The sequence below is a fragment of the Capra hircus genome, chromosome 1 (genome assembly GCF_001704415.2).
Source record: "Capra hircus breed San Clemente chromosome 1, ASM170441v1, whole genome shotgun sequence".
Lineage (NCBI taxonomy): Eukaryota > Metazoa > Chordata > Mammalia > Artiodactyla > Bovidae > Capra > Capra hircus.
The window spans coordinates 59,026,017-59,053,949 of NC_030808.1; the positions used below are offsets into that span (position 1 = coordinate 59,026,017).

At 39.6% G+C, this 27,933-nt stretch overlaps 1 protein-coding gene across 11 annotated transcripts in view; it reads right to left on the reverse strand.

The window, feature by feature from the left end:
* ZBTB20 (zinc finger and BTB domain containing 20) overlaps positions 1 to 27,933 on the reverse strand; it is an 848,072-nt gene that overhangs the window by 289,213 nt on the left and 530,926 nt on the right. Inside the window, exons 1-2 of one of the 11 annotated variants that reach the window (XM_018040264.1) lie at positions 14,052 to 14,612; positions 13,300 to 13,425 (exon numbers count right to left, since the gene is read on the reverse strand). The exons of 9 other annotated variants lie outside the window; for them this stretch is intronic. The gene's annotated coding sequence lies outside the window, so the exon portion shown is untranslated. Of the gene's footprint in view, positions 1 to 13,299; positions 14,613 to 27,933 lie in introns of those variants that run through there. One more of the 11 variants, XM_018040768.1, reaches the window with a different exon arrangement.

Consider the following 27,933-nt stretch of genomic DNA (forward strand, 5'->3'; position numbering starts at 1 on the left):
CATCCTCAACAACAATAACCTTGGCCACTGCAACACTGGTAGTCAACATTTAAAAAAATCTCTCTAATTATGTCGGTGACCAGACTAACTGCCCAGGTTGGGCTGGAACAACAGCTAACAAGCTGCCCCTAGCCTCCTCCAGGATTCAAATGATAAAGCCACAGCAATCACAGTGGTGGTCGCAGCAGCAAGAGCACGGCTTTGACCTACAGTTCTTGCCCATCAAAGAGCTGCGACCTGTCTGCTCCCACTGACAGGCAGATAAATACAGAGATCTGTTGGCAAGTACATATTTACGTGTAGCTACAGCTCCTTCATCCAGACCTACGGAGAATGCATAACAGCTTCCAGTGGTATAACACATGCACCCACTAATGGGGTGAGACCCATTACTCACAAATGGGTGAAAAGAAGCATCAATATGCAGGTCCTAACCCCAGTTTGTGGGCAGAAACCTGTCATTCCATTGCAGGCCGACAGGTCTCCTATTCAGACAGTCCTTGTTTAATTTTCCAAACACCCTTCCTCTAAATGGTGCCACTCTATGCTGTGCAGACAGACAGGTTTGACAGGCAGAGCCATCTATTTCACACTCCCTATGCCAACTGCTGGGAAAAATTAGTCTCGGTAAGTACCCGGGATTGACTTGCTGGGGAGGCAAACGAATTTGGCACTTAGGAGGTATTTTCCATATCAGAACTTGGGATGTAAGCCTCATAGAAGGTTGTTCCTATTCAAAATGCATGAAGTCAAGAGAGTCCAAAAATGTGTACTAGTGGTCTACTTCAGGGCATACTCTATGTTGAAACCGGAAGATAAAGAGAACAGCAAGGCATGGTCTTCTGTAGAAGGAGTTCTGTGTAGGCAAGAAAAGGCAGTCACTTAAAGAGCCATAAGATGAAATGGGGCACTTGTCTTAGGAATGGAACACAGCAATGTGTACATATGATTCTTGGCCAATAAAAAAGTTGAATACAGATGTGATATGCTGGCCAAATTGTTACCCTTCAAGAAATGTCAGAACTGTCCAAAGAAAGGCCAATTGAGTCCATGACTGATAATAATCGCACACAGCAAGAGACAAGTTAATGAGCACCATTTCTTACAACCAAGTACAAGGATACCTTTGGGATCTCTGAGACTGTTTAAGAGTAAGACAAAGCTTGGGATGTTCTTGAAATCTCTGCTAACATATAGTCTTTACTGAGGCTTCCTTTTGATGTTGATCTGGTTTAACTGCATAAGGAAGGGAGAAAATGTGGGGAAAGGGTTCAACCACTATTTCAGGAGTTAGATAGTGAGAGTTAAGAGCTATATAGTTGAGAACAGTCCTCTAGAATCTCTCTGAGCAAATTAGCATGCTTTGATATGCAGGATTTCCCACAGAGTCTTGCCTATCAGGAACCATAAGTGTGAACCCAAAGGAGTCTGTGTGTCCCCTGAGTTTACTCCCCAAGGAGTCGAACTTCTAGAGCACATTACATTGTTCAGGAATATAATACAATTAAGCCCTTACTGATTAGAGGCTTGAATAAGCCTGAGGGTCCATTCTCCATACTGATCCTGCCTTATAAGTAGTGATGGACTTCACTAAAAAAGCAAAGAGGATCCCACTTTTAGGAGACACTTTCCAGCTAAAGTTATGGTGGGACTAGGGTTACAGTTGGTAGGAAAGAGACATGGAGAGTGCTGTTAATGTTTTTAAAAATGTCCCTTTCCTATTTTCACAGTCATCCTGTTTTTTGAGTTTTGGTTGCTCAACATCTGAGTGACCATAACTGCCTCTCAGTTGGCATCTCTGACTAGTCTTAACCCCCTCAATCCACATTGCACATTATAGGCAGGTTAACTCTTATAACGCCGCTTTCATTTATTTTTGCTAGCCTCACTAAAACGTGTCAGTTATTCAGCAAATCCGTATTGAGTTCTAACTGTGTAACAGTCATTGTTCTCATCAGCCATATAACATAGATTTTAGACTCCACCTGCCTTTTTAAATTCATGTCCTAAAAATCTTCAGCAACACGGATCTCATTTCTAATTTCATTACTTCCTATACATATTAACTTCATTCCCATTGCTGTGCCTTCTTTCAGGTTAATTTCTTTTTCTTCTTTCTCCCTATTTCTTTGTTATCTGATATTACTTCACTGCATTCCATCTTCCCTTCTCTCCAAAGCACCCTTAAGTTTTCAACCTTCAATGCCCAGCTTTTATAGCTACAGCTAAAGTTCTCCCTCCACTGTCAAGCCTTCCATATACCATTAGAAGCCACTCGAATGGGAATTCTCACAGTACTCACTGCCCTTCTTTACTGCTCATTTTGGTGCATAATAACAGGCTAGTGATTTCTACCTAATTAGCTTTAGGATCTAATTACTAATCTCTGCAACAAGATTATACAAACTAGAAGCTCCTTGTAAGCAGGTATGGTTCTGATGATGGTGACACTTGTAATTATTGAGAGATATAATAATTAAGTTTAGCATCATACTTGCTTCTAAATTTAAATTGTACCTCTTCTTTTAAAAACTTTTTCTCTTTATGAATCCTGTCAAAAAAAAGGTAACAAAAAGAGGAACACAAATACATTAAAATGTAATGGCAAGTGATATTTACCAGTTGCAATGATGTTGGATTTTGCTGTTAGTTTCTCTCCTTTTGACATGGATATTTACTATTATACATACTCTACACTAATGCCAATATTGCCTAATTAAATTTTATATTAATTAAGTTTTGGATGGTAGCATCAGCCTAGGGGTAGAGCAGGTATAGGGCAAGTGAGACCAGGTTCAGGATATCAGATCTCTGATATTCATCAAGAGGCTAAGATAAGGACATTGTGTCCGGCATAATGAATGGTTCAACACATGGTCTGCCAAGGTGGATGAATGCTGTTTCTTACAGATAGGGCTATCAGGTTTCAATTATGATTGAGGTAAGCATATTTTTCTCAAAATATAATCAATATAGAAAAGGATATGTGAATATATGGCATGAAGAGCAAAATCAAGGTTAGAACCAAGGGTATCATATTAAAATACAAGTGGATGATACATCTTGTAAGATTAAAGTTCAAATTTCGAATGGGAAGAAGGTACAGGCAGAGGCATAATGAACACAGTTCTGAGGATACTGTCTGTGGATCCTAAAGGAAAAATGAGGAGGGTAAGACAGGAGAGTAAGCCTACTGTAGTGACTGGATATCAATATTGAGAGGTTCAAATTAGGCAAGGGGAGAAAAATAGATAGCAGAGTCTGGACTGGAAGACAGAATAGTAACATTGAAATTAACATACAGGTGAAGCTTAAGCCCAAGGCTGAGGTAAGCAAGCATTGTTAATTGGACAGGGTGTGTGCAAGCGTGTTTGCCTGTGTGTATTTGTGCATGCACACACATGTGTAGGTATTTCCCTGACACGTATTAACCGAGAATATTAACATTATTCTTATTCTATAGCAAAAGAATAAGTGATGAAGACCAGGATGATAATGGTAATTATAATAGCAGCTCATGTTTATTGAGTACTTACTGTATATACCAGTAAAACATATAAATATTTTACATTTATTGGATAATTTACTTTGCATAATAATTTTATGATGAAGGTATCATCCTCATCTCCATTTTAGGTACTAAGGAACTAAGGCACAAGAATGAAATAGCATCCCTAGGATCACAGAGCTAGTGACTCAGAGACCAGAGAGTGACCCAGACCCGGAGAGTCTGCCCTCCTAATCACTCTGCTGTGCTGCCTAAATCCAGAACAACAGGAGAGTTGTACTTCCTCATGATGGGGCTTATCTACGTCTACATAATCTCTCCTTTTTTATTCCCACAGATATAGATGATTTGAGGATACTCTTACTAAGAACAGTAGCACTTCTCAGAAATGTGACAATGACATATTATGTTGTTCAGGAATATAATGAAAATATTGTGGTAACAGATGAGAGAGATTCAGCTCTTATAGACTTTAGCTTTTAATTATGCTATGTAACCAACAAAGAAATATTGTGGTGAAGCAGCAGCAGAACAATAATCAGGCTAATATGGAAAGTCAAACTTTAGTCTCTGCCACTAACTGTGGGTCCCACTATCTACCTCTCCACCCTCCATTCCTTTTCAGGGTGATACAAGGGTTTATAAGATGACTGAAAAACACATTTTGCCTTATGAGGAGTCAAATTCTATTACTATTGTGGATTTCTGAATCATGGTAATCCTTTGGGAATTTGTATTTAAGGCAGTATGTAGATGGGACTTGGGACTTTCCTCCCACGTCCAGGAAAGAGAGTGACCAAATAAAATGTTAGCCATCATGACTGATAAGTTCAAACTCCAATGTCTAATTCTGTAGTGGCATCTCTGGACAGAGTTGATAGTTAACATGGGGGCACAAACATTTTCATTAAAAACCAAAGAGAAACATACATAACTTTGAATCTTCCCTTGTTGGTCTCCTAGATCAATCCCCAAACATCATCTAATAAACATGATGACGATTTGCAATTTTATTTAAATTTCTTTAGTATATAAACATTCAAGTCAATTATTTTGGCTTCCAATTTTCAGCTCGACTATATCTCAGGACAGAATGGACTCCTTAAACGTCTAGGGAATCATTTAGATGTGGGGCATTGTATCATCTGTACCTTACTGGGTACTACACTAACTCTTCAGTACCAGTATTTTCACAAGTGAGCATGGGTCAAGGCAAAGAGAGGAAAGAATGGGGCAAATACTTACAAGCTGTAATCCCTGCTGTACAGGCAGGTCTAAAGGTCCCTACTTTTCTAGCCTCAACATGCTGGAAGACTCTGACCTTAAACAGAATAGGGAATGTCTTCAAGCAGGAAAACCAAAACACCTGTATTCTGAACCTGTTGGAGAGTTTCTGGCCCTTTTTAACATTTGACCTTCAATGAATAATACAACTGCTTTTAGCCCTTAGCTCACACCAGTTGCAAAGGTGACAGATACCTGTCATATTTTAGGACAGCTTATCATCTTAACCCCTGGAATGATAGAGTATTTATAGACACAAAGATAGAAACATAAAACACATATGTATAGGCAGGAGTCCCTTGGAGGTGGCGATTAGGACTAGGCAGTAATTTTAGCTTGAAGTTCCTATGACTTAAATAGCCACTTGAGCTCTGCTCTCACAGTTTACGATGTCAATAGAACCCCTAAATGAAATTACAGCCTTCTGATACGCAGCAGGATATCTTTCTTTGCCATGCAATATACACGGCCAGGAGAAATTGCTTTGTACATGGAGTTTCACTAAGGCAGAATTTATCATAAGGCTGCTCTGCTAAAATATCATTAGGCTGTTATTCACTGGATAACACATCTAATGACTCGGGGTGCACTTGATAGCCATGTTTCAGTGAACACACATGCACGCCCTGATGTGAACTGGGCACTCCAGTGCTTCAAAGCACTATCGATTTCAATTCTACCATAATTTACACCTGGCTTGTTTTGCCAATAGTTTGAACCCATGCTAACACTGGAACATACACATACAAGTATTAGAGGAATCAGAAATGAACTGTGTTGCAAAATGCATGCAGCAGACTTTCCAGGATTCTGCCTTTATCATCTCCCTTAATGCTACTTAAATATCTTATACTATTTTCTCTGTTACGTTTGTACATTTCTTCTGTTAGCACTGTCCATTGTTGATGGTGATAGTAATCTCATATTTTTACAAACTGTGGGTACTTCCAGGGAAGGAACTGGGTGCTAGTCATCCTGGTTCCAACATCTAGCACAGCACTTGGAGCATAATAGTTGCTCATAATAATTTTGTTTAAGTCTCTTCTTCTATTCTCTGTTCCATAAATGTGGTTTACTCCAGGGGTTTGCTCTCTTTTGCTTTCTACCAATACATTTTCCTTGAGAAAGGTCCATTCTTTAATTTTAGCTATGATGCTGAAGCTGACGCTTTAGATGACTGCTGAACTTAAGTCTACTCCTGACCTATCTACCACTTCCCTGACTAAATCCAACAGCCTACTAGGCATCAGTCTGGATGTTTCCCCAACATCTCAAATTGAACACATTCAAAGACAAATTTATCCCCTTCCTCCAGCCTACAAGACCCATTCCTCCTCCTCATAGCTATCTTGCTTAGTTGTAGAAGGCAGAAACTTGGGAGTAATCCAAAATTCCTTTCTCTTGATGCCCAGCCCAAAGGTTATTAAGGTGTGTCCATTCTGCCTCTTATCTCGTGAACGTGTCTCTTCCTTTCTATTCCCATAGTTACTGTCCTAGTTCAGAGCTTCATTGTGTTCTGTCTTAACAGTTTTAGTTGCCTCCTAACTCATTTTTCTGTCTCTCTTCTCCCATTCCTCCAATCATCCTCCACCCTGCTGCCTGGGTGATCTTCTATAACACAATTGATCATTAACCTTCTCTACTTAAAACTTTTAAATGGCTCCCCACATACCCTAGGATGAAGTTAAAAGTCTTTGTGTGGCAATCAAGACCCAACAGGATTGTTCCCTGCCTACATCAGTAGCATAATTTCTCCACACTCCTCTACTAAACGTTAGTGATACTGGTCCCCAACTCTGCTATGCTATTTCCTACTGAAGTGTCTTTGCCCCTGCTGGTCCTCTTACTGAATGTCCTTCCTCCCTCTGACCATTTGGGAAAATCCTTCAAGGCTTAGAAGGGATTTATTAGGTCTTTTATGAAGCTTTTCCTAACTCTACCACAAAGTACATTCAGGTAAACTTTTGCTATTTTGTGCCTCCAAGGTTCCTGGAGCATCCTTCAGTTATGATTCTTAGCATATGGCATTATCCCAACTTGTTTCCCTATCTGTCTCTCCACCAATGAGCAACCTGAGGTCATGTCTTTTAATTTTTGTATTGTCAATGACAAGACCAGAACTTTCACAACAGCATATAAAGGCCTGCGTGCTCAGGCTCCCACCGCCTCTCCTGTCACGTCTACCACTCTGCTGCCTGCCCATTCTCATCCTGCTACGAAGACTGCCTGTTACCACTCAAACTTGCCTGACACAGCCCTGCCCAGGGCCTTTGCACTTGCTAGCTGTGGATCAGAAATGCCTTTGCCTAGATATCCACAAGACTTGCTTCTTCACCTTTCTCAAATGTTGTCCCCTTAGGGAGGCGTTCTGTTTCCATTATTTTAAAATCGCAACCTTAGCCCTCACACAACCTCTTTGTCTCTCTCTCTCTCTTTTCACTTTTCTCCACTAACATACTTTATATTTTACATATGTACCTGTTTGTCATCTTTCTCCCTTGCCTAAAATTCAAGTATTTTGAGAATAGAGACTTCTGTTGGTTTTGTTTACTGTAGTATCCCTAACCCTTGGAAAAGCCCTAGGTTCACAGTATGTGCACCTTAATAAATACTTATTAATAAATGAATCAATCTTAAACTGCTAGAACAACACCTGACACAGAATATGGTTCAAAAGTGTTTCTTGCATTAATAAGTATATGAGTGAATGAATGAATGTTAAATCTGCATTTAATGAATGTAAAGAAGAGACAGTCTTTGTAATCTGATCCTGATAACACTGCTGATAAATAAGTCAAATGGGTACTATTATCCTCATTAGACAAATGAAGTAAATGAATAAGGTTAGGAGCCTAAGTTAAGGCAATGTGGGTAGTTGAAGCTTTGCTACTCTTTTTCAATTCACTGTTAAAAGGAAGAGACTTTTTTTTGCACTCTGTTCATGATCTATGTCTAACATTTATTACACTATTTTGGTTCCTTTTGACTAGGAAGGCAATTAACAGGAGATGCAAGGTGCTAACACTTTTTATTACAATTTGTGTCTTTCCTTATTAGGTGCTTTTCATAAAAACAGATCCTTTTCTTTCATTTTCAAAAGTGGATTAGGCACTCATACAATTTTGCCCCTCAGAGTTGTTTGTACATGACTACCCAAGAGGGCATCATGCTACAAATCCTGCCAGAATGAACTGGAAGGTGAGTGTGGCATTTGTAGATTGAAAATGAACAGGTTGTTTGGTGCCAAGTTTGAGCTAATGGAGATGTCCTCTATGTGTTAACACCCAAAGGAGAACATATTCAACAACAAAACATTTCAGTTTTTGGCATGTCTATGGAGAGTTAACTTTCCATTGTTCAAGGGTTAATTATCCATTATGTGAATCATTTCTCTTTCTCCCTCTGGCTGCTTACATCTAGGAATTCAGTTTACTAGAGGATAAAGGGGAAAAATAAAAAGAGAAGGAAATAAAACCAGTACATTTCATTTATATATATTAGAAGCTCTAGAAAAGAATTCAATGCAGGAGACAGAATTAGATGTAGCTTAGTGATTGCTACATTGATTGACCATTGATGACAGATATCATTAAATTTCACAAGATATTTTGGATTCTTTTAATTATTGTTTATTAGGGTCAGTTTGTTGCATATGAAGTTAGTCTCTGGATGTTATTCATGTCAGCAGGGTACGGTTTAGGGTGCTGGAATGGTTCCCTCTCCTCCGATGTGTCCAGAGCACCAAATGTGCCCTAGGATGCGCCAGCTTACTGATTGAAGAAGCACCTAGAGATCCCACCAATTTCTTTATGCATTCATGAGAAACAATTGCACTTGGCTATTGTCGGTTACTATTTGCCTAAGACAGGGCATTTAATTAGTACTTGTTAAGCCTGGAAAATCCCATGGATGGAGGAGCCTGGTAGGCTGCAGTCCATGGGGTCGCTAAGAGTTGGACACGACTAAGCGACTTCACTTTCACTTTTCACTTTCATGCACTGGAGAAGGAAATGGCAACCCACTCCAGTGTTCTTGTCTAGAGAATCCCAGGGATGGGGGAGCCTGGTGGGCTGCCGTCTATGGGGTTGCACAGAGTTGGACATGACTGAAGTGACTTAGCAGCAGCAGCAGCAGCAGCAAGATAGTGGAAATGACTGGGCAGCCTGTCCTCTTGACTCTTTCTTTACTGTGTTGTCTGCCCCAACCCTCTCCTGTCTGGTTCATGGGTATTCATAGCCTTTCCACATCTGATGTCAACCTGAGCTCCTTAGATGTTGAGTTTGAGGAGAGGAAGAACCACTGACTGACTATAAGCAAATACTGACAAACTGGAGAAGCTTTGGGTCAATATGATACTTTACAGGTGAGTTCGGTACTTTCAGACTGCAGGAGCAGACCAACCTAGGTATTTGGCACCCTCATGAGTCCCAGGAAATGAATGGAACTACTGCATGCTCAAGACTCCATATCCCATCAGAAATCACTTGGGCATTGCGGAGATTAGAAAAGCTACCTTGGCAAATGATGCCATCAGCTAGTTGGAAGATCTAATATGGGAGTTGAAAGGATTCAGGTATAGAAGAATTTATTGATTTGTTTTCTGGACATATTTCTTCCTTATGATTAGCAATATGTACTCAATGTCAATACACTGCCATACAGATATCATCCATCCATTCATCCATCCATTCATTCATCACCTAGTCATTGATCCTCCACTCAGATTGAGGCAATTCAACACTGGCTGGAAGGGAGATAAACAAACATAAAATGTAGCACCTGCCCTTTAACCACTTGTAGTTTCATACGTATAAAAAAACTTCAATACAAAGCAGTATATGATGTGTCAAATGAAAGCTACAGATTTTTAAAATGCAATTAATGTCAGAAGGGAAAGTTCACTTTTAATCTAGGTTTTTACAGAAAGCTTCAAAGAAAAAAGTGTGACTTCACAAGGATATGTCTTGGCTGGGTATCTTGAAAAGGTATCTGGGAAATTATAGCTGCTGATGTTGATATGTAAATACAGCATCAAAGTATTTAATGTACAACTAAATCGCTGAGAAACTAGAATAAACTGGGTCATTTGGATATAAATTCACTCTTACAAAATAAAGTGAATCATTAAATATATTATGAATTTTCAGATAATTAAAAGCACCTTAATTTCTTTCTACTTAATTTTAAACTACTTTATACATATAGCAATTAATATTTTGAAGTTGAACATAAATAGAATTTAGGCTCATAATTTAACATGTGTGTTTGATGAAGGATAATTACCAATCTTATCAGCTAACCAAATCTTATCTTTTGCAGATACTGTGCATAAATATTTGTGTAAAATTTCTGTGTTGTCAGTGTGATAGAACGTCAACTACATTTCACTTATGGTTAATTTGTAAAACGTTTGATTGAGTTTAGAGGCAAGTCAACCTAAGGATGTGGTTATATTTTTAATAGCTGAATATAGGTATGTTGCCTGGAGGAAGAAATGGCAATCCACTCCAGTATTCATAGAGGAACTTGGCAGACTACAGTCCAGGGGTCGCAAAGAGTTGGACACAACTTAGCAGCTGAGCATGAGCACAGGTATACTGAATACAGATTATACACAAGATAACATACATATATAATCACATGATACAATGAGTCGATGCCTTCTTCCTAATGTTTAAAAACGGGTATCTTTTAAAAGGAATCACATAAATAACAAAAAACATTTCTATATAAATAAGAAAGAATACTTTCTTATCGAGATAATAATAATTCTGTCATTTAGAAATGCTATTTGAATCTATTTGTGACTGCCTAATTAAATGAATATAACACATGGGAAGTGCTCATAGCAAAAATGCACATGCAGGAAAATAGACATTTTATACCATGCATCTTCTGAAATGAAAATAAAATTTTTAGAATCAGCACTCGGAAAATCGAATTATCAATAGTACATTATGGAGGTTTATAACACAGGTTTTGAAAAGATCAGGTAACTATTTACAACCATTTCAATGGAAAGAAATACATCATTATCTTGCCTTTCTGTCAAAGGTGTACTGATCAAACTCTAACTTAAATACTCCAGCTCAGCCATGGAATTCTATCTTCCACAGCCACATGGAACTCCAGGTCTTGGCAACAATAAGGAAAATTTCTCTGGCAGGTTATCTTTTTAAAATGTCATCTTGGGATATAATCTTAGATATTTGTGTTTACCTACTTTCTGCTTAAATATGCTCACAACATTTTGTGTACAAGCACAGAGGATTTCAATAGTAAAACTTTTTCTAAATGTTAGCTATCCAGCTTACCCTGAGTGCAGTCCTAGCAGATATCATCTCTACCAGAGATAATGGACAATTCTCCCAGGAGTCTGTGGAGCCCAGGTGTTAACTGTGGAAGGCACAACCTCACATAGGTCTTGGTAGTAATGGATAAAAGTGAGTTACACTTATATATCACACTTTAAAAAATTTTAACACTATTTTCCCTTTCAGCTTCTTTCTTCAGAAAAACAGAGAACTAATGGAAAATCCCCAAGAAATATTCCACATACATGTAGTATAATTAACATGGCCTAACTGAAATCAGCAAGTTTTCCATTAAATACCATAAAACTTTGAGCATACTGGTCCTAATAAAACTTTGGGACTGCTTCCTATCACAATGACAGCTCAGGAATTTGATGTGCCTCACAAACTATAGGAACCATGAAAGTAAGCTGACTGTGTTCTAGAAGTCACTGACAGAGCCCCATGAGGCTGTTAGCAGGGATCAGTGTCTGTAGGGAACGTGGGACTATATAAGCATGAGGTGGTAAGGAATCCTCCTGCCAATTCAGGAGAGCTGTAGGAGACACAGGTTCAATACTTGGGTTGCGAAGATCCCCCCGGAGGAAGAAATGGCAACCCATTCCAGTATTCTTGCCTGAAAAGTCCAATGGACAGAGGAGCTTGGTGGGCTGTGGTCCACGGGGTTGCAGGAGTTGGACATGACTGAGCCCTGAGCATGCATGAGTTCTATGGTTAAGAATCTGAATCACCCAGAGCAGCAAACAAAATTCCAAAAGTTAAGTATCAATGTGATATGCTGAATGACTGCACCAGCTTGGACAGGAGTCCACACAACAGGCACACACAATACACATCTGGTTAAATGCAAAATCAACTAGTACGACAGCATTTCCAACTTTGAGGAAGAATCTACTGGCAATGTGTTAATAGCAAGGAAAACTAAAACAATAAAATAGCATCTCTTTCCAAATATTTAAGAACATCGAGTGAGTGCCCCTTAGGCTGGGTTGTGGTTCTTGGAAGTTTTAGCCTATGAGAACCATATTGGGGACATCAAAGACTCCTCCTTGCCTCCAAAGAGCAATTCACTTCAGATGCTGCCACACAGTCAAATGCTTTTATGGCCACCATGTTTTTTTGGTTTTTATTTTTTCCACTCTTAATATTTTGGAACACACTGGCTTCTTAAAATTGGAAAGAAAACAAGAAAACACAGTGAGATCAAATACCTCTGAAAAAGCAACTAAGTAGGGACCTGATGGCAAAAGATAAATACACGTTCCAACTGAAACTCCACTTCCAGGGAGAGTGTGAATTATTAACAAGGACATGGAAGGCAAGTATTGGCACCAGAAGCTGGTCTGTTGACTCCTCTGCTAGTCTCATATCACACAGCGTGCCACCACCCCCATCTCATTCGTTTGACAACTTCAGAGCACACTCAATCAGAGGCTCTTATATTGAGGACGATACTATATTTGGGTTTAATACTGTGAGGACAGTCATCTAGTTTTCCTGTGTCATGATGATAAATTTCCCTGGAACCAAATAAGGATTCCCTTTGCATTCTTCTGTTTAATACCATGAACGCAGAAGAATAAAGACAAGGGTATGACAAATAATATTTTCCAAAGGTTGGGTGGGGGACGTTTCCCAAACATTTAAAAACAGCCAGTTCTTAGCAAAGTGATCTTCAGAAGAACAGTATTAAACAATATTCTTGTTCCACGCAGCCACTTTTACTCCTTGCTTAACTGGGTACGTTACGTATTCTGAGCATAATGTAAACGTGCAGAGGAGAGATGCACGAAAAGCTGGTAGAGAGAAACTCCAAACGGATCCTGAGTCCCACTTTCACTTCCCCCTCCTCTAACCCCATCTGCTACCTCCCAGCCGCACTCACTCACCTATCTTTCTCCTCCCACCAGCATGTTTGCTAGGCATGTCAAGGCTGACATCCATCGGTGGCAGCATGAAGCCTAAGCCTGCAGGCTCCTCCTGAGCACAGACTCAAGGCTCAGCCATTGTCCATAGAGTGCTCTCAGCTGTACATAGTAAAATCTTCATCAGGCCGTTGGATTGTTTGGTAGCTTTTTAAAAAAAAAAAATTCCATTTTTTTTTCCATTTAAAAAACACTCATTTTCTGACTGCCTCAGAGACACCAAGAATAGAATCCTTGACACATCAAATTCTGGAACCTCACCACTCACCAGGACTGTGGTTCCTGATCCAAGGAGTGTCGCCTGAGAATCAGCACAGACTCCCGAGGCTGTCCAGGCCTGGCTGCTAAGCTCCCTGCTTTGATTAGTTCGTCGAGTTCACGGTGTTCCAGAGTGCTGAAGCACAGAAATTAGGGAGGGGAGGTGGAAGGAAAATCACTGGAGCCTCTTACGATCTAACTTCCACTAACTGAGAGGAAATGTCTTATAAATAAACAACAGCAAGAGAAACACAAAAAAAAAAAAACCCATCCCGTCCTGCCAGAGGAATGTACATTATTGTCTCCCGACGGAAAACTTTACACCACACCAGAATGCAGCCATTTCTCCTGAAACTACCTCCCTCAAAACAGAAAGGAAAAGAGAATCAGAAAGAAAAGGAGAACAAAAAGAGATTTTTTTTTTCATCTCCTTGAATTCTGTTGGGAAGTTCATGTCAGTTCCCAGTAGACACATACGCAGTTTCAACAGTGTCACTGTTCTAGGATTTCTTGTGGAGGCTGCTTATTAGCAAAATTTCATTTCTGCCCAGATGACTGCTGTGCCATCCGGACATTTTCAGAAGGGAAGTTCAGGGAAGGGGGGGAGGGTGCGATTGTGGAGGAGAGGAAGAAGAGAGGACAAAGGAACATTCCTGATGAACCAGAATGGCCTAGACACGGCCATGAAAAAGCCAGCCCCCGCCCACCACCCTACTATTGCTTGTTGAGGGCTTGGTGATGCAGTGTGTTTAATCTACTTACTCTTTCTGCTCGAGAGGCTGAGGTTCCTACATTTCCAGCTCATGCTGGACTGTACCGTAAGCAACAAGTGAAATGAGCTCAGTGATCTCATTCTAGTCCTTCGACTCCTGTCCACATCGCTAAGCGACTGCACAGCTTGGCACAGGCCAGGATGAGTCAGCAGTCTCTGGTCATGAGAGGCCAGGCCTGGAATAGCAGGGGTGGGGAGGGGGGGCGTTAGGTCAGGAGCAAAATGAAGCAGAAAGGCAGTTTAGATGGCAGGGCTCAGCTCTGCAATTCACAGAGATACTGCAGGTCAAAATGAAAGAGCCTCATCAGCTCTGGGGTGAAGACTGAAGGACCGTACAAAAAGGAGCAGCAAGGGAAAAACTTAGAACAGCTGCCTACCAAACATAGCAAGAACAAATTAGAGTACCGCAGACAGAAAAAGAGGGCATCAGGAGAGCCCTGGAGGAGAAAAGATGCTCATTAAGATCTCTGTAATACCTTTTTTTCCATGTGCTCCTAAACTTGATTTAAGAAAAAGTAGTTGCCTATACACTATCCTGTGGTATTTTGGTATTGCTTTCCTTATTTGATAAGTAGTAAAACAAACAAATAAAAGAAAAGCACTACAGTAAAATCACAACAGGAAGCCTCATGTTCCATAAAATAATGTGATTATAAGTAAAAGCCTAATATCTCAAAGATGTGCATTTGGGTCAATGACATCCTTGCAAAATCTGGTCACAAAATGGTTAAAGAGAAGCACTCAAGTTAAGCTTGGGTGGCAGTAGAAAAGAGCTAAGAGAAAGGAGAGAAGTAAGTTCAGTGTTGAAACACAAAGGGAATATGAGATTGTGTCTATATTTCTGCTCCATGGGGTCAGCATGGACCTCCATCAGCAAGTGACACCTCTTGTCAACAGGACTTTCCAACGCCTCTTCCTGTGTAGTAGTACTGTTATATAGCAAGAGGAGAAGGAAAATAAAACAGCCCGAGGAGAAAAACAGGTTCAACATAGAAAATAAATCAATTAACAGACATTTTTTTGGAGGAGGCTAATAGCCTGAATGAGTCAATGGATAAAGAAAAGACTTAGTGTAGGAAACAAACTCAGAAGAAGCCTTTCTAGATAAGGAAACTGAGGTGGGGACAGAATGGTCAGCAAATAGTGGTGATGGCCCCCAAACAAGGGAGAAAGCAACTTGAAAAGTCAGATGAGGTACAGCAAGAATTGCAGGAAAAAGAGAACACCATCAACAGGGCTGGGAAACACTAGTAAAAGATTTCTTTCCAGAGCTTTAGACAGAGCTAATAAGGACCCACTATATATTCCTAACTATTATTGTCTAAAGATGAGCAGTTGCGTAAGATGTATTAAAAAAATGTAGAATAATTTTTTAGTTTTCATTCCAAAGATCATTAAATCATCTTACCACCTCTTTGATAAATGCTTAACCTTAAGAAAATGAACTTTCTAGCCTCAGTTTTCTTTTCTTTGAAATGGAATATTATCACCTTGAATTATTATAAAGATGGAATCAATGTTTGCTGATCTTTTTCATGGTAGTATCTATCACAGGTTGGATACTCAATGAAATGTTAATTGTTTGTATCTTATTAACATGTCATCTTCATAAGTACTCAGTGAAAGAACCATTTCCAGTGTGGTTACAATGGATTCCGAGGATCCAATAGGAAGACCTTAAATCTAGTAAATTCCTCAGAGAATGTTGCTTCAAAAATCTTGTTTCTATCTGGAGATTTGAAACGTTATATATGAACACAGAGGATGTTAAAAACCTATTATGTTAAAATCTTGATTTGGGGTATCTATATTGTCCACGCAGCTTGGAACTTAATAACACTAAGTAACTAGAAGCCTGAAAGAGAAAAGAGGGCTTTTCAGAAGCATCTCCAAAAGCAACAGGATAAAAGTGCTATTGGCCTTGACTGCATGATGAGGGTTTTTCACCAAAGGGGAAAACTTAGTCCAGTTGATCATCCCAGCCTAATTGATTAATTGTGGGTCTGACCATCTGGCTGATGAATGCTGACACCCAGCAGTGATTACTGTGTAACACAAATCCGGGTGTGCTCTGCCTGCTGCCTCCCACAATAATGGCAACACTGAACTTCAGGTTAGCTTATTCAGGCCTCCTGGCTCAGTCTCTTCATGGAACAGTGGTTGTGGCAGGGAATATTTTACTAGACCTGGTCAAGCATTATCTTCTCTTATTTCAGTTACCCACTCCTTTCCAACTCCACGCCCACCTGCTCCTAAGCCCTCTTCTTGTATAAAATCACTTCCCATGCGAAGCATTCCATCTGTAGTTTTCATCATACTGTCTGACTCTCTCATTTCCGGTTGCTCTATTCTGAAACATATTCAAATCGTCTGAAAGACCCATACTGCTATTTAACAGGGTATCCTACGGAAACATTTTTATTGTCTCTCCTTTGTTACTGGTTTATTTCAAAGTATCCTGTGCTTCCAAATAAAGTTATTTCACCTAACTCATGAGCCTTATTATAAGGCCCACATATGGCTTAAGCTTTCCAGGAGGTTAACAGAATACAAAGGTTAATAGAATATAATTCTTGCATCTTAAATCTACATCTGATCCTTAGTTAGGGTGTCCCTGGGAGAAGATTCTCCCTACGAGGACTGTGAAGCACATTTACGTGCTAGGAAAAAAGAGTCACGCCCATGTAAATAACAGGAATCAATGGCAATGCCACACACGAACTAATCAAGACAACTTGTACGTGGGAGAATTCTCAAAGTAAATCAAATCTGAATGTGTAAATATAAACCCTGGGGAATTACAACCAAATTATTTTATTTTATTTTTTTTGTAGAAAGGGATGGAGGAATAAACTGATATAAAATATCTTTAGAAAAGTTGGCCAAAGAATCACAGTGAAAGAGAATCATTCATTTCCCCTCTCTTTTTTCTCGGACTGATTTTCATCTCAGAATTCATTTTTCTTGCTTCTCACAGATGCTGAATTCTTCTATGTTCCAGGCTGGGTTAGTGTTAATTTTCAGTAGAGAATGGCAGTAGCATGCTGAACTACAGAGTTCCAGACTGGGAGTTGGGAAATGTTTTTGGCCTGACTGTCAGTAAACAGCTATGTGTCTAGGGCAAGTCAAGTCCCTTAACTCCCCATGTCTCAGTGTCTTCATTGAAAAATGATAGGGTTGGACTGCATGAACTCCATAGTCTCTGCCAACATGAAGATTCTATGGTTCTATAGCTCATTTCCTTTTTCTCTCTGGCACCAACTGCTCAGCAACTCTGCTTCTAGTCATTTCTCTGCTCTCAGTTACTGATGGAAAAACATCGCCTTCATTTACTACCCAGTATTTGGTATTTGTAACCTTTCTCTCTCTCTCTCTCTCTTTTTTTTTTTTTTTGATGCTAGATATTTTGAGTCATAAACATGAACATATCCAGATAGATGCTTTAAATTTGAAAGCATTTAAGGAGAATAGCTTTCCCATGTAGAAACATTTAGTGCAGCTCGGCATGGAGGAAGCCAGGCATCCAAAAGTGGAGCAAAGGGGCCAATTCACAAATGAGAGGAAGCCTTTCATAATAAGAGTCTCTAGACTCTCCAATTTAGATAAAGCTACCAAATTCTAGCTACTTTTCCAATCGATCACAGACACCCTCACAGACACTTAGAACTACAAATCTGAGGACCAGCACTGGCAGTGATGCAGTTCTTATTTCACCTCCACCATGTATTGCCAAGTAGGATTTAGGATGGCATAGTAATAAGAGCCAAGAGGACAATCTGTCATTTATTTTCCTCCAAACTTTTCAAAATTTCCCATTTGGGCTCTGTTTCCCAGTTTTAATTTGGTAACTGCCATTTTTCAGCATTTCTTTTAACAGGTTACTAATAATTTCTGATACAGGATCTCATATTTCATTTTGTGCTGCTAGAACTGCTGTTAATATTTCATCTGCCTTCAATTCAGCTCTGAATCAAGGCTGCTGGGGTTTTGATACACAGTTAACACTCTGGATCTGGGGATTTGATCATCAGTGTTCACCCAGCTTGTCCATATATTTTTAGGTAAGAGTAATAGATTGTCTCAGAAATATCTCAAAGTGTGCTATACATTTTAAGGATATGTTAAGAGTATCTCTTTCTGGATCTTTGATGAAAACAACACAAGCAAGTCTTCTGTGTTTTCTCTCCCAGGTAGCTTGCTATTTATTTCAGTATTAGCCCTCTGATAGCAGAGGGCAATGGTTCAGAGTCAGGCTTCACAGTCAGATCTAAGCTCAGAACCTTGCCCTGAGATGTACTACACAAAGCATGTTAGGTCAGTTCCTTAACCTTCGAGAACTTCTATTTGTAAAATAAGGATAATAACTGTGTGTGTGTGTGTGTGTGTGTGTTAGTCGCTCAGTCGTGTCCTGCTCTTTGTAACCCCAGGGACTGTAGTCTTTGAGGCTCCTCTGTCTGTGGAATTCTCCAGGTAAGAATACTGGAGTGGGTAGCCATTCCCTTCTTCAGGGGACCTTCCTGACCCAGGGACAGAACTCACATCTCCTGTACTGCAGGCAGATTCTTTACCCTCTGAGCCACCAGGGAAGCCCCATCTACCCCTGTTGCTATGAGTTCTCAAAAAACCATGGGAACCAGTATTTCCCTAGCATTACTAATCTAAATATTCACATTATAGTGTTATTATTTTGCAACATCTTTTCAAGGCCAATGAATTTCTTTTGAGTTCAGGCTTTTGTTGTCTGCCTTTCTACAGTTTACATTTTACAAAACTCTCAGTGAGATCAAGTAAAATATTTTAAAATCAGATCCTTAAAACCATATGTACAGTTAAAAATAGTACACAGCATCATATTCTTAAGTCACTTTTCAATCTAGCATCAAATTCTCAAAACTCTTTGTTCCTCTAACAGCGAGGCTGGGATAAGGCCCATCATACTAATGCTAATCCATTCCATAAAGAGATGATTTACTGCTACCTACTCCCAAACAATACAGATTATTTCAATCTTTTTTAGTCACAGAGCAGTCGTGGTCCATCAGGAAATAGAAACCACACAGTAATTTGAAGAGGAGAAGTTTAATGTAAAGAATTATTAACTGTAACAGGGGTTTGGAGTAATGAGGGAGTGACTAATGATAAGACAACTGTAAATTATATAAGATGGGCTCAATAAAGGACAGAAATGGTCTGGACCTAACAGAAGCAGAAGATATTAAGAAGAGGTGGCAAGAATACACAGAGGAACAATATAAAAAAGATCTTCATGACCCAGATAATCATGATGGTGTGATCACTCACTTAGAGCCAGACAACCTGGAATGTGAAGTCAAATGGGCCTTAGGAAGCATCACTACGAACAAAGTTAGTGGAGGTGATGGAATTCCAGTTGAGCTATTTCAAATCTTGAAAGATGATGCTGTGAAAGTGCTGTAGTCAATATGCCAGCAAATTTGGCAAACTCAGCAGTGGCTGCTGGACTGGAAAAGGTCAGTTTTCATTCCAATCCCAAAAGAAAGGCAATGCCAAAGAATGCTCAAACTACTGCACAATTGCACTCATCTCACACGCTAGTAAAGTAATGCTCAAAATTCTCCAAGCAAAGCTTTAGCAATATGTGAATGGTGAACTTCCAGATGTTCAAGCTGGTTTTAGAAAAGGTAGAGGAGCCAGAGATAAAATTGCCAACATCCGCTGGATCATGGAAAAAGCAAGAGAGTTCCAGAAAAACATCCATTTCTGCTTTATTGACTATGCCAAAGCCTTTGACTGTGTGGATCACAAGAAACTGTGGAAAATTCTGAAAGAAATGGGAATACCAGACCACCTGACCTGCCTCTTGAGAAACCTGTATGCAGGTCAGGAAGGAACAGTTAGAACTGGATGTGGAACAACAGACTGGTTCCAAATAGGAAAAGGAGTACATCAAGGCTGTATATTGTCACCCTGCTTATTTAACTTATATGCAGAGTACATCATGAGAAATGCTGGGCTGGAAGAAGCACAAGCTGGAATCAAGATTGCCAGAAGAAATATCAATAACCTCAGATATGCAGATGACACCACCCTTATGGCAGAAAGTAAAGAAGAACTAAAGAGCCTCTTGATGAAAGTGAAAGAGGAGAGTGAAAAAGTTGGCTTAAAGCTCAACATTCAGAAAACGAAGATTATGGCATCTGGTCCCATTACTTCATGGCAAATAGATGGGAAAGAGTGGAAACAGTGTCAGACTTTATTTTTCTGGGCTTTAAAATCACTGCAGATGGTGACTGCAGCCATGAAATTAAAAGACGCTTACTCCTTGGAAGAAAAGTTATGACCAACATAGATCACATATTAAAAAGCAGAGACATTACTTTGTCAACAAAGATCTGTCTAGTCAAGGCTATGGTTTTTCTAGTAGTCATGTATGGATGTGAGAGTTGGATTATACAGAAAGCTGAGTGCAGAAGAATTGATGCTTTTGAACTGTGGAGTTGGAAAAGACTCTTGAGAGTCCTTTAGACTGCAAGGAGATCCAAACAGTCCATCCTAAAGGAAATCAGTACTGGGTGTTCATTGGAAGGACTGATATTGAAGTTGAAACTCCAATATTTTAGCCACCTCATGCGAAGAGCTGACTCATTTGAAAAGACCCTGATACTGGGAAAGATTGAAGGTAGGAGGAGAAGGGGACGACAGAGGACGAGATGGTTAGATGGCATCACTGACTCAGTGGACATGAGTTTGAGTAAACTCCGGAAGTTGGTGATGGACAGGGAGGCCTGGCGTGTTGTGGTTCATGGGGTTGCAAAGAGTTGGACATGACTCAGCGACTGAGTTGAACTGAACTGAACTGAAATTATATAAGAACAAACAAATATAAAGAGGACCCATAACTTCTAAGGCTGATAGAGAGTGCCCGATCAAGAGTCCCTTATACCTCTGGACCAGGATCCAGTCTTTACTGGGCGAAGTGAAAGTGTTAGTCACTCAGTCATATCTGACTCTTTGCAATCTCATGGACTGTAGCCTGCCAGACTCCTCTGTCCATGGAGTTCTCCAGGCAAGAATACTGGAGTGGGTAACTATTCCCTTCTCCAGTGGATCTTCCTGACCCAGGGATCAAACCTGGGTGTCGTGCATTGCAGGCAGATTCTTTACTGACTGAACTACCAGGGGAGCCCATTGTTGGACAAGGCCAAGCCAATGAATGAACGGCAGAGAAACTGCTGGAGAAGCGTGTCAGAAAAACTGGCTGGAAATCTATGTTCTAGGGTGTCCGGGAAACTGTTCACAGGGAAGCTGTTTCATCCGAGGCACACTACCGTGTAAACCACCATCCTATGTGTGCATGTGTGTGTGTGTGCATGTGTGGTGGGTAATGGAGGTAGCTGCTGGACATTGGAGAAACTACCTAAACTTCAGCTGCTGGGCAACAGGGCAGAAGTGTGTGCCGCAGGAGCCAGGCCCTAGAGAACCATGCACGGTGCAGGAGCCTGCCGAAAATGTACAGGCAACCTGGAAGGAAATCCTCTTTCTCCTGTAACGTCTCTCTGAATCCTCACTGGCAAAGCGCACACACACACAGATAGGAAAGGGAAATAGTTAAAGGAGCCAGATACATTTTTGTTGAGCAGGCAAGGAAGGGTGAATTATGGATAACAGACAGAATTATTAGATTATACACTTTATGAAATAACTCACTTTGGAGATTACAATCCAGTGTTCTATTACTATACTACTAACTAGAGTTGTTTATCTTTGCTAATACACTGACTCTGTATAATTAAAAATGTATTGTCAGAATTAAGGACAATAATATTCCATTGAATAAGAGTGGCATTACTAGTAATTGCATAATGACCTCCCCCCACCCAAATGCTGCCTGTGAGTGCTCAGTCTCAGTCTCTCAGTCATGCAGGCTGTTTGTGACCCCGAGGACTGTAGCTCACCAGGCTCCTCTGTCCATGGGATTTCCCCAGCAAGAAGACTGGAGTGGACTGCCATGCCCTCCTCCAGGGGATCTGCCTGACTCAGGGATCAAACTCACATCTCCTGTGTCTCTTGGACTGTAGGAAGATTCTTAACTGCTAAACCACTGGGTAAGCCCCAAATGCTGCCCACATATGTTTCAATTGTTTACAGTTAACAGATTAGGAAAAATGTAAAGAAATACTAAACTATTGACCTAGATTTATGCATTGGTGATCCCAGTCCAGAATTTCAACTAAGTGGGTAAATCAAGAGAGTCATTATGAACAATCCACAGCTTCAAGAGTGGCAAAAATGAGCTCAATTATTCTCTCTCCTTTCTCTCTCCTTTTCTTTTGATTGACTCTAGAACCCATATTTGCTGTTCTATGATTCATTCTGGGGGAGGCTGTTAACTATGGGTTGCTGTATTTTAGAAAAATGTATCATATATTTAGTAGGAAATTTTCCCTATGAGTCTTGTCCTATATTGTTCTACCTTCAATATTATATAGAAAAGCTTAAGTAAATGACCAATGGGAAGCATTCCTTAAGGTATACAGTGATCACTGACAGAACTGATTTTACATATGGATGGGGAGGTATACTTAAATATCTCAACTGTTTTCACCTAATTCTTTTCTTTCTTTTAGAAGAGGACAGAACTGTTTATTCTATACCTAGAGGTAGGGTTTAAAAACACAAACCCTTGACATTAGAAAGGGTTGTGTGGTGGTAAGAGGCTGAGAGCACAGAAAGCAACTGGGTGTGGAGCGAGTACCATGGAGAGGAGACTGGCTCAAGACTAAGGCCACAAAGCACCTGTCTTACCCATTTGTCTGTTTTTACTGATGCCTGGTCATAGCAGTACTCTCTGCTCTCACTATTATGGGAAGGATCTACTGGCTTCCTTCAGTCGTGTTTTCTGAAAACCAGTGGGATTATCAAGCAAAGCCAGCCCTATTGGGCTGTCTCACAATCATACTGTAGGCATTGCTTTAGGATTTTAGACAAGTGATTGTCTTTAGGATTTTTTTTTGTTTGTTTGTGTTGTGTGTGAGGGTAAACCTAAGGACCTTACAAACATTTGATCCCCATCTCCCCAGCAAACAGATATGCACACCTCTCCCCTGCAACTGTTGAGTCCAAAAGGAAATGACAAAGGAGAATCATAAGTCCATGTGAACCAGGCAGGCAAGTCCATTTTATTTCAGTGTGCCCTTCTGTTCAGTTGGCTGTTCTGCTCTGACCCACTATATTTACCCTGTCGGCTGCTCTTACTAGCAACATGCCTTTTTAATCAGCCTTCCTGGGGTCTGCATTTGATTACAGCATTTGTGTTCTATTTTGATTCTTTTGTACTGTGCCCTGTGGTGTTAGCTTGAAAGGTGTTATTTATAAAATGAAATTCTATTGTATTGCCACTTGGATTCAAAGAGGACATATAATATTAATGCAGAATGTATTTAATAATATCTTGAATCTATTAAATCAATTTCTTCATGAGAACACAAAATAGGAGGGATGCAAGTGGGTTGGTAACCCAGGTAATAAGTCTTAAGAATTACCTGACTCTCCTTCACAGGCATTCATAAAAGCTGGCATGAGAATCTTTCTCTTAACGTCACGGTTTCCGAAAGGAGGAGACTACCTTTCCTCAGCCAGACCAGTGAAGTGTGCACCTGTTTAAACATTCAATCGTGAAGACCAAACATTTTCCTAGGCCTTGGATGCAAATTTTTGACTAAGGAAACCATGAGACGAAACACGGATATGACTTTTTTACTACCTAGGAAGATTTAGGTAAAGAAGGAAATATAATCAACTGTTTCCAAGGAGCTGCTTGCAGAATTTGTAAAAAAGAAGAAAATTCATTATGTTCTTAACTTCCCTCATAAGCAGGTTAGGAAAATTCTAGTAATACTAAGGACTGAGACAGAGTTTCCAGGGTGGCATGTTTAGAGTGACACAGGTTTCTTTATGGCTGCTGGGCCTACAGATAAATGCTTATGGATAAGATTGACTGAGTCTTCAACTCTTCTTCACTTCTAATTTTAATGCAAACTGAAGACTGGAACATTCTATCACTATATCACAGCTTGCATGTCACATCTGTTGTTGTATACATTCCACTCTCCCACTATACCCTTTTTTTTTTTCCTGGTGATACATCTGAAGTCATCAGTGACTAAGCTGCTGTTTAGATAAAGAATAAGGAAGGATCAGGTGTGGAAGACAGGTTAGCAATCAGGCTCTGCAGAATCTGCTAAAAGAAACTGTCACTCACAAGGGAAGCTGGTTATGCAGTCCTAGGGTGAGGGTTCCTAGATTTTTTGCCTGCTCACTTGCTCATTGTATATCTCCAGGAAATCTAGGGCCCATTTTTCTAATCACTAAAATATGGATAACTATATTTACCGCTTTCTATTTTCATTGGACTTCTTTAGGGATGGATGTGATAATGGTCTGGAAGGCTCCAAATTCTCTGCAATGAGGGTAGGATACAATTGCACAACATAATTAAAATAATAGTTCAGACCCCTTTTTAATTTCTCCAAAATCAGATATGAGAAACATTAACAAATGAATGAATTTCCTCCCCTTTGGTAATAAATTATATGCTTTCATTCATAAATGACATCCCAAACACGAGGAGCTAGGACATGTCGAGAAATATACACCTCAATCTTGAATGAAGCCAACTGCAAACTCCTTGCATGAACCAATCATGTTATTTATCTCTGTATCCATCGGGGCTCTACCATGTTGATTTGTAAATATAAGTACTTCATTAATGTTTGTTGAATTGAATTGGAAAATGAAATCATACAATTTCAGAGGTGAAAATAGCTAGAGATCATGTAAGTCCAGTTGCCTCATTTTGATGAGAAAACTGATGCTCAGATAAACTGAGTGACTTATTCAAGTGCAATATTAATTATGTGAAGTCTTAGGAATAGTTAAAGATCTGTCACTGGAAATATATAACTCAATCAATTAAAAAAATTTTTTTTGTCAAAATAAAAAGTACTCTTCAGCTTAAATAGCCTAAAATATTCTAATCTAGGGCTTCCCAGCTGGTGCTAGCACCCACCTGCCAATGCAGGAAATGTTAGGAGACCTGGATTTGATCCCTGGGTCAGGAAGATCCCCTAGAGGAAGGCATGGCAACCCACTCCAGCATTCTTGTCTGGAGAATCCCATGGACAGAGGAGCATGGTGGGCTACAGTCCATAGGGTTGCAAAGAGTCTGACACGACTGAAGTGACTTAGCACACACACACGTTCTAATCTAAACCATGGAGGCTGAAGCCTAAAGCAATAAGTAAACTTCACCAAATGACCATAGACCATAAGCATGTTAGAAATGCCATTACTAAGTTGGCACAGTTTAATACTATGCCTAACTCCACTCCACTGGCATATTTTTTTGTGTAAAGTTAAGGTGTTGAAAACAAAAAGGAGTTGCAAATCATTGAAATTATGTGGGATTTATGGATGTGCAATTCAAAAATTAAATTACTTTCATTTATTATTTCAGTTTACTACTTAGCAATATTATAGATGGTAAGCCAAATTTAAATTCTAGGGTTCAGGAAACAAAGTAGGACAAGACAGTTTATCCTTGGTTAAATAGAAAGTGAGCAAGACTATGAGAAAGATAATTTCCCTTTAGTGGAAGTTACTCATTTGGTATTTGCAGAAACAAGTCTGTCTGACTCTTGCCTGAGTTGTCTGGGTGAATTTGCCCCATAACAATAAAAGCCAGTCAAATTATCCTTTTGACCAACTTAATTTTTGTGGACAGTATTAAATTTCTTTTTCTTCACTTAAAACAATCAAGAGATTTAAATTCTTGGTTAGAATATAAACAATTTGGAGTCAGGTATTTTAACGATCTCCTAAAAACTGCAGCGGAGAGACTGGCATAGAATAGAAACTGGACAAAAGAAAAATGTCGATTACTATAAAGCAGGAATCTAGGAATCTCCCATGAACCACTTCACATTTTTCCAGAGCTCCTTTCACAGTAGAAATCTCTGAGGGTTACGGAGAACAGAACTTGAAGAAAAGGGGGACAAGTGACAGCAACAGACTCGATGCTTTCAATACCTGGAGGGCCTGCTGGAGGCTAACATTTGTGTATTACCCAAACTTTACTCTGGAAACATAATCAGGTTTTCACAGATAAAGTTCAAGTTACTAACATGATATTTCAGCCTCCATTTCTTGCTCGACCTTCCTTAGATGTCCCAGGTTCCAGTACTACCCAGCAAGTATTCCAGAGTGTAGCCACACTATAGAAGTATTCCCCTTTTCTTGGCATTGCCAAGGGAGTCTTAAATTTTAATTTTCTATTCTATTATCTCCATGATTTATTAAATCATGTCTGGACTTCTGGGTTGGAATATTATGCATTCATTTACTATGATTCAATAAGCATCTATTATGTGTGAGACACTAGGAAAATAAATAGGAATAAGCCTTACTTCCTGCCTTCAAAGAATTAAGGAATTCACAATGCAGTGTCTACTTCCTGTAAATAGCATATGTTCCTTTCTTAAAGCTTTTGTTCTTCTCTTAGTTGGAGTGTCCTAGTGTCGTTCTTTTATCAGTCTAATTGCTTTAACTACCTCGTAGCCTAGGTTATGTTCTATTGTATCTATAAATTGTTTCCCAGTTTTTGTGGTCCACATTAATTCTCTTTTTTCTTCTTTTTCAGACTGGTACAGCTGGAATAGACACTATTGCCTACTCAATATCCATTCCCCAATTTCTTCCTACCTACAGACTCCTATTTTGTTCAGAGTGGCAGTGTGCTCAGTCCTGAATGATGAGTTATGATATTTCTAAGCCAATTATGACAAATCTGTTCCCTGATTTCCTTGCCTCCCTAGCAACCAAGGGGGGCCTTGGGACCCAGTTCTAGTCAATAAGATCTATGTGGCAATCTGCTTGAGAAGCTGGTTTCTGAGAAAGTTTTTTCTCTTCTGATTGAGGTAAAAAGCAATCCTTCTGCTTACCTCTTCTTCCTTTGAATGTGGACATTACACTTCTAGCTGCAGCAGCTGTTTTCTGACCATAAAGCAACAAACATGAAATAAGAAATAAAAAAGCAAAGAGAAACACAGAGATGTTGGCCCTCACTTTTATCACATACCAGCAGCTCTTTACCTCTGGACTTGTTATGTGAGAAGCACAAACCCCTATTTGTTTAAGATACTCAGGTCAGAATTTTTGCTACAGAACACATTTCTAGCCAAGAAATAACTTTCATAAGTTGAATTATCCAAACTGTTCTTCCTAACTAGATGGTAATCATCAGTCACATTCTTGGTATGTAATAAATATTCATTGGCTTCATATCTTGATGATATATACTAGACATTCAATAAATGTAATGAAATGCTCACTCTGAAAGCAAAGGGGAAATCTGTACTGAGAAAGGAGGATTAAACCAGGTCAAAACAGAAAAAACTGAGTCTAAAATAAGAAGTTCTATGTCGAGAATTTGTTACAACCTAGTTCAGTTAGTAATAAAATAAAAACAAACTTGTAAAAGTTTTCTAAAAATAGTAGAAATATATTTTAAGTAAGAAAGAAGACATTAGACTAAGTCCCAAAGGCATGGGTATTTTAAAGAAGAGATGATACAAATAAGATTTCTATTAAATATAGAGATGACAATGCAATGCAGTTCTGGTTCTGTTAAAACTAAGCGAGGAGCCGGCACTCGTTAAATAGCACGACATTTTCTCTGTCCCTCAGGTAGCACGGTTGCAACTCACGCAAATGCTCCAGACTCCTTAGCATGCTAACTGGTTTCCAAAATCTTTCACCTGATGTTTGAACCCATGAATGAGGAAACTTTTAGAGCATTTGCTTTGGGAGAAAAGGCTACATAAGTTAGGACAGAAA